The 8,301-nt window shown below is 46.3% G+C and overlaps 1 pseudogene; it reads left to right on the top strand.

Moving 5' to 3' along the window:
• The first annotated feature begins 2,859 nt into the window (after positions 1–2,859).
• On the top strand, positions 2,860–7,953 carry LOC103698714 (annotated as a pseudogene).
• Positions 7,954–8,301: the final 348 nt, after the last annotated feature.

Here is an 8,301-nt window from a genome sequence, read left to right as displayed (position 1 = left end):
CATTTCATTTTGCCCTATTTTGAAGATATCTTATGTTTGAGTGAAAATTTCTACGATGGTGCGATGATTTCACGCCAAGATCAATTGGAGGAAGCACGGCAAGCTAGACATAATCAAAATCTAGCGAACTTCTCTTTCTCCTTATTGCTTGCTTCTCATCAAAATCTATGATGGCCCCCTCCCTCGCCTCTTTCTCTTCTTCTTCTCGCCTCTGGACGATCAAAAACCGCCCCAGAAAGCCGTCCTCAAGGCCTATAGGGTTAGAGTTTTTAAATAATTTTTTTTAAAAAAATAGTTATGACGCTTATAAATATTGGTACAGACTTTAAAAAACACCGAGATGGATTTTTTTTTTTTTTTTTTTTTTTCTTTTTCGTCGTGATGATGCGACACTGGTGATAGCTTTCCGTAGCATATATACTGTGTCGCTGTTGATGGTTGTCCAACTCTTGTTGGCGGCGATGCAAATCTCACACCACATAAGATCCCGAGCCGATCTTAGCAACCCGCTGCGTTCAGCACCTCAAAAATATAGTCCTCTATCCCTGAGGTAAAACCAGCCATCCTTTTCATGGGATGGCTGACGTGTCCGGTCACACACAGGCCTCGTGACGCAAAACAGACCTCCCAGTGAAGAGGGGGAGGGGTAGGAGGCCTACGAGAGGGAGGGTGACGTTCACGTGACGTCAGACCAAAAGGTGACACTCCGGAGAGCAGAGAGTGAGAAAGTTATGGTTGGCCTGTCACTCGTCAATCCGTTTTGCTGTTGAGATCTTACAAGCACGCAGTAGTCGCTCCTTCCTCTTTTTCTAGTGTAATTAATATGCAAGAACCAAAACCCCACGGAAGCTCGGGAAGTACCGAAAGTGGATATAACCTATAAAACAAACCAACCCCAAGATTAAGGGATGGTGCAAAACTTACGGGATCGACATAAAGGCTTCCTTACCTCGGCAGTTATACGTAACCATCTCCCCTTCCCACGTGACTAACCTGTCTTCTTCGTCACGTGCTGTGATCCACCCGCACAACTAACCACGCTTGCAGCTTCCATTAGATGTTCTCTATAACCATTGAGTTTAGTATAAGAGGTTTGCGCGTGATTAGGGAAGAAGCACTAATTGTACTGCCAGCTCATGTGACGTGCACCTAGTTGTTTTGTATCGGCTCTAATGATTGACACATATACTAAAACTTTAAGCAGCAAATTGCTAATCTCACTGTTCCATTAAATTATGGACAGCTGGTTAAAATTAAGGGTAGCATGTAACAACCTGGTCCACCGATGCCGCTATCATCTTCTTCGTTGACATTAAGCTAAAATAGCTCTAGATCCTTCGATGCCATAACAATTTGAACTATAACCATATTTCCATGGCGAGAGTTTAATTAAAATTAATGATTAATTAGATAACCATGGTAGATAACTTTTCACATCTAACCTTTAATTGGATCAAAAATGATTAATTAGGCTGACTGATGATTTTGAGGGACTACGAGGTCAGAATGATCAAGGTATGAGACCAGTCGGTGTGGTGTCGAAATCACAAATGGTCCAATAATTGATCAAGATGCTATTGGATCACCACTCTCTATGAAGAGCCGACAAAATCGAACGGTCCACAGGACCACCTAGCCGAACCGATACCAATCGGACGACGGCATTAGCTATCTTTAGCTCAAACGCGGAGACCCTTTCATGGTGATGGTTTGGGATTCACAACCTCATCATATCCTCTTTTAAGATGGGCCCCGTAATAGATAGGTAGGGGAATGGCGAGAACACCTTCACCTCCCCACCTCTTGCACACTGCCGCTGGAAATGGGCTGGGGATTAACTAGGGGGCGTTCCAAAGTCAACACAGCACACAAACGAATAGAAGAAGAAAACGCAGGGGATTTTGCCGGCCTGGAATGACACAAGTAAGGCCTGACCTGTTTGGTAGTTCGTTATTAAAAACTAAGCTGTGCCCGTTCGCAAAAGAGAAAAAGGAGCCATCCAACTTAGTTTTCATAAAGAAAGTGGAGGGGTGGCCCTTATCTTTCGGAAGGTGTACTGGAATGGGGGGCTCTAGAGATTCATGTTAGCATTCTCCAGTGGGAGTGCAAAGTTGGGAGGGAAAAGAAAGAGGGAGTTGTCTCCTCCATTTTGGTTTTCGCCCCTTGTCTCTTCTCTCTCTCTCTCTCTACTCTCTCTCTCTCTCTCTTAGTGCAGACATTTCTCTTGTCGCTGTTTTTACCATAAGGAGGGGAATAATAAAATAAATAAGGGGTAACCATCCAAGGGGGAGGAGGAACAGCGACTTCTTCTTTTTGGTCTGTCTGATAGGCCTCCATTGTAATTTCTTCCCCCTCTTGCTCTTCCCTTTCCGAAGGCGATTGTAGAAGAGGGGGAGCGGAGAAGGAAAGGGCTAAAAGAGAGAGACAGGGAAGCGAGAGGAGGGAGACAAGGGAGACAAAGATGGAGGAGGTCTGGAAGAGGCTTTCAATCCCACAGAAGACAGCGATGGCTTCAAGTCTAGAGCCCTCTCGAACCAACAACACAAGGAAGTAGGCATCACCAACCAGGAGGGAGGGAAAGATGAAAAAAAGAGATTACGCACACACCCACCCACACACACACACACACAGAAGAACAAGAAGAAAAAGTCAATTACTTAATCTTCCGATTCTTTAATTCGTCTTTCCTCGTTGCTCTTCAATATATTTATATTCATCTTGAATTTCAGTTAAATTGTCTCTGAACTTGCGCCTAGATTTTCCGGTCAATTGATTAATTGTTGCTTAATTGGTACGGGCAGCTAAATCCGAATTTTGGTCTGCCAACGATGATGATTGGTACAACCGGCATGGGAATAGCGACGCCGCCTCTCTCAGCCCTCTTGCGCCTACCTCAGTCCTCCGAAGCCCGTCTCGCGACCACCCTTTCTATGTCCCAAGGCTTCCACCAGGGCGTCTTTCAGCTTCTCTGATGGCTTCGATCGGTCTGCCAGCCAAGAGCTGCAGCAACCACGTCGCCCAGCAAAGCCGGCGGGAGAAGCTAAGAGTGCAAGGACTCGAGGCCAGAAGAACATCCGCTTGTCCCCATAGAGGAGGAAGGCCAGGAGTCCGCCGCGCCGCCGCCGCCGGGGCAGCAACATGCTCTCCGAGATGTTCAGCTTCCCAACGATGCCTGCACCTGCCACTTGTGACCTGCTCTCGGGCCAGATTTCCACGAACTACCGCCAACCCCAGAGGCCCGGGCTGATGGCCGGCTTTCTCAGGGGACTGGTACGGTGCCACCCGACAAGGGGTGGTGCTGGGCGGTACTAACTTGAGCTCGCTTGGTGACTCGAACAGGGAAGCAGCACCACGATGGCAGCCAGCAGCGGCATCCGATGTTTGGGGCTGAACGCCGACTCCACAGCAACGATGCAGCTGTTTCTAATGAATCCGACGCTGCGCCACCGCTGCTGCTGCAGCAGCAGCAGCAAAGGTCTCCATCTCCACCACCACCAGCTCCCCCCTCCCACTCACCGCCACTCACCACCAACCACCAACAAGCCTTCCAGTCCTTCGGCGAGCATCATTCAGCGGGGGTGGTGGTGGAGAAGCCAGGGTCTATCATTATCGCTATCATCATCACTGCAGCAATTCGAGATGCGAAAGCGAGGAGCTGAGGATTCGAGATGGGGTGCTGTATAACTTCAACAATCAAGCACAACAGCAGTACCACCACTTACAAGGTCAGGCTCACGGCCAGCTGGTGCACATGGGGTACCGGGGACGATGGGAGCGGTAAATGTGCTCAGGAACTCCAGGTATGCGAGGGCGGTTCGGGAGCTCTTGGAAGAGTTTCTGCAGCATTGGAAGGGGCCAATTGAAGGGGAGTAGGATAGGGAGAAATCGCGGCAGCTCTTCAAACCCTAACCCTAGCCATGGTGGTGGGGGGAGGCGTTTCTAGCTCCGTCGCCGGGTCCTCTTCATCTTCTAAGGACCTCCCTCCTTTGTCTCTGCTGAATAGGTTTTGAGCACCAGAGGAAGAAGGCCAAGCTCATCTTCCATGCTTGATGAGGCATGTATTAAACTCTCTCTCTCTCTCTCTCTCTCTCTCTCTCTCTGTGTGTGTGTGTGTGTGTGTGTGTGTGTTTGTATGTCCTACTTTTTATCACTTGTGAAACAGGGATTTTTTTACTTTTACCGTTGCTCTCTCCCTTTCTCTCTCATCTAGAGCCCCACCTCCTATGGCTTGTCCTTTGTAAGTGCAACCAGGAGAGCCACAAGAATTCCAGTTGGTTGGCCGGATTTTTCTTCCTGAATGGAAAGAGAAGGCCAGCGGGCAAATGGAGTTGGCGTCCGAAGGTTTAAATGAGGTGGTTGATCTCAGATTTTTACAAATGAGATTTCTTTGGATTTATCTATAAGTAATGATATCAATACCAATAGGTGGGGTGGAATACTATTAGGGGTAGTTTCAATGAGGAAGTTGGCCTTTGCATTTGGGGAAATCGTCACCCGAAGGCCCACTCTAGTCGTCTTCTTCCATGCCCTATCACATATTGTAGCAAGGGTTGTTGTTTGGCTCCCACCTCCATAGGTCTATTGTTACCCTTCGTAGTACAACTGCAAAACCGAGCCAATACATTTCTATTTGAGTTGACCTACAGGGGTGGTCATATTTTTTACTGGCTCACCCACAACAGAAAGAGATACACCTATCTATACCTACTGGGCGTGCGAGGCTCTTCCACACAATCATTCTACTGGTGCGAAAAGCCTTCGGTTCCAGCATTGATTGGTTCCATTTCTGGCGCTTCCATCATGCTATCTTTCCATGTAAATATACCCTAAGATCTAACAGTTTCGACAATGTTGAGGTCATCCAGTTCTTTCCCACCTCCTCATATGTAATTTTCCTTCCTTCATGGAAACTCAGCGGCCGATGAAAATTGACAGGTTTCCAAACTGAGACGGCACCCACTTTCAGCCGAGGCAAGACGAATTTCCAGTTTTGTGGCTTTCATCAACTCTATGCCTTAATTAAGCATCTTAAATAAAAGAGCTCATAACTTTACAGTGGGTCTTCTTTTGATCTCTCTCTCTCTCTCTCTCTCTCTCTACTGGGTTTAGTTGATTAATGCAGTATATTTTTTGAGTTGTTGTGGATTTTATCAACTTGGGGTGGTTTCCAATGAAATATTTACTTGTAAAATTAAAAGAAGGTGAAGAGTTGATCTTAAGTACTAGAACGGTTTTGGTAACAAGATTGCTTCTCAATTCCCTAGGTCGACAGAAGATACAACAATTACTGTGACCAGATGCAGATGGTGGTGAACTCCTTCGACTCAGTCATGGGGTTTGGGGCTGCGTCACCATACACTGCACTTGCCCAGAAGGCCATGTCGCGCCATTTCCGGTGTCTCAAGGATGCAATTGCTGCACAATTGAAGCAGACATGCGAGCTCCTCGGCGAGAAGGAAGCTGGGAGCAGCTCAGGCCTGACCAAGGGGGAGACCCCAAGGCTTCGGTTGGTAGACCAAAGCCTACGGCAGCAAAAAGCTTTCCAGCAGATGGGCATGATGGAACAGGAGGCTTGGAGGCCTCAGCGCGGCCTACCGGAACGCTCAGTGAATGTTCTGAGAGCTTGGCTTTTTGAGCATTTTCTTCACCCGTATGTGTTCTCTCCTTTCTATCCACATCAGAATTTTCATATAATATGTATTTATAGTACTAGTTAACAGAACCTAGCTAGTTTCCTGTCCTCCACTTGGTTCATGAGTTAGAACTGATACTCTATACGGGACATGCTTCTTAATTATATATTTCTGTATCTAAACTTCTTTTATAACACACTACTGCCGATCGAGGTCTGTCAACAGTTTCAGGGCCTTTTTGTTCTTCCACTTTTTCTATTAGTATACATATTGTTTAGTTTCCTTTTAAGCGAAACAGTAGCAATGCAGTTGACACCATTCTTCCTCTCTCATCCACTCACCAACTTTAAATCTAAGTCGTTAACAGTGTGAAGAATTAGGTTTCGTCGGTTTAATTTCTTGGCACTGATTTAACAATAATTGCTGCAAGCAGTAGTCCTTTCTGTAATCTGGGTTTACTTTTATCAGAAGACTCAGCAATGCATTGTCCTTAGGCATTGTCTTTACACCAAGACAGCGGGAAAAAGCTTCTTTCTTTCTTCCATCCTTCTGTATATGCATGGATTCCACAACAGCAAGAACTCCTAAGACAGCAATTATTAAGTCATTTTGTTCGCCATTTAATTTCATAAAAGCAGGCATAGATCTCTGGTTGTACATGATTGATGAATAGGGATGACCACTATGGATTTCTGGGCAGGCCGGATGTCATTTTCCTCACTTTGTCTTTTGTTCTCAGGTACCCAAGTGACGCAGATAAGCATCTGTTGGCAAGGCAGACAGGTTTATCAAGAAACCAGGTCTGTCCTCTTGTCCCTCAATTATAAAAGAGACACCAGCTTTTCGGAAACCCATGAATAATTGATGCCCAGAAAATAGTAATTCTCCTAGAAGGATTTAATTATTCTTGTTATACTTTTCTCCCTTCACTTTCATTTGGATTCCGGTCTCTTTCTACACTTGAATGCTCAGTCAAAGCAATTCTTGGAACAGTAATTGTAGCGAAACGTTTGTACTGCCCGCCGTGCTGTATGACTTCGGTGGATCGAACTTGAATAATTAGTTTTCTTTTCTTTTTGTCACTTCCCATTTTTCTCGGATTTCATTATTTCATCACCACATCAAGAGTTCAAACATAGCCCGAATTCGAAGGACCAGTAATATTTCCATTTTCCGCCATATCATTCCAGAGCCAATGCTAACATAAAGAAAAAAGAACAAGACAAACATTAGCATTTCTTTTCAACAAAAGGTCATATTTTTATCACTGAATTCTGAGGTCCGGTCTCTTACAAGTGTCTTTTCAAATGCTCTTTTCTCCTTTACCTCCCCACCGCAACAGGTCAAGAGCACTTCAGCCAAGAAGAGGACAACGTATGCCTCACTCCCACATAGAAACAATAGCGTTCAATTGGATCCTTACAAACCAAAGCTTCTACATTTCATGCACGTCTCTTCTTAACATTTGACATCACAGAGGAATAACTCCACACCCATTCCAGGTCTCCAACTGGTTTATTAATGCCAGGGTCAGACTATGGAAGCCCATGGTGGAGGAGATGTACCAACAAGAAGCCAAGGCGCAGACAGAAGAGATAAAGAGGAATGAAGCAAGCCACCAAGGAGCACTGTCACCAACAGAGCCACAACGGGAGCAGCAGACACAAGGCCAGAGACTGGACACCAATGTGCCATCCAAAAGCGAGCCCTCTCCGGCCCCGCCTCCCGCCAGCCAGCACCACCACCACCGGTTCGCTACGTCCTCCTCCGCGGAATACCCACCACCTGCGGGGGCCCATTCGTCCAACGGCGGTGCAGGAGGTGGTGACGACACCCTCCTCGTCGGCATCGATGCACCGGAGCTCTGTGGGTCCGACGTGCATGTAGGTCCCACCAACGAAATCTACAGCTACGGGACCTCGTCGGCCGCCACGTTGGGTCCTGCTGCGCCGATGAGGTTCGGGACTGCCGGTGATGTGTCGCTCACTCTTGGGCTACGACATGCTGGGGGCAACGCACCGGAGAAGGGCCGGTTCTCGATTAGGGACTTCGGTGGTTGTTAGAGTGGAGTAAAAGGTTGAAGAAGGAAATTAGAATCAAAGGAAACAGAACATCAAAGACAGATGAATCTTCTCTTAACCATTTTAGCCTTTCTTTTGTTTCTTAGAGAAAATATATAGCAAAAGACATAGAAATGTATGGTATAGATTGTTTTGCAGCAGACCGCTTTATTTTTTCTTGTCCTCTGTAAAATTACGAACACATGCATATCGGTATTGAGGGGGGTGGTTACAAGTACTAAGGATTAACCGAGTGATCACCGTCGATGTCTTCTTCTTTTTTTTTTTCCTTCGTGGATTTTATTGTGTTTCTAGCAATGTTTGGACAAATAGTCCCACAGCTTTGGGGAACCTAGGGGCCGTGATTGAGTAATTAATGCTACAAATGGTGGTTGATGGACGTGAGAAAATGCCAGGAGGATATGATTCCTTGGTACTAAATGGCAAGGCAGTCAGCGAGGCCCGCTTCCTTTTTTTTTTAGGGAGGGTTGTAAATGGGTTGGCTTGGACCAGGACACGAGTGTTCACGATCCCATCCATTTTCTTCTAATATTGAATCTGGACTCAGCCTAGTAAAAAAAGTAAAGTCAGATCGGATCGCATCCGTG

This window comes from Phoenix dactylifera, unplaced genomic scaffold (genome assembly GCF_009389715.1).
Source record: "Phoenix dactylifera cultivar Barhee BC4 unplaced genomic scaffold, palm_55x_up_171113_PBpolish2nd_filt_p 002034F, whole genome shotgun sequence".
In the NCBI taxonomy this organism is placed as follows: domain Eukaryota; kingdom Viridiplantae; phylum Streptophyta; class Magnoliopsida; order Arecales; family Arecaceae; genus Phoenix; species Phoenix dactylifera.
This window is presented reverse-complemented; position numbering and strand designations above follow the sequence as displayed.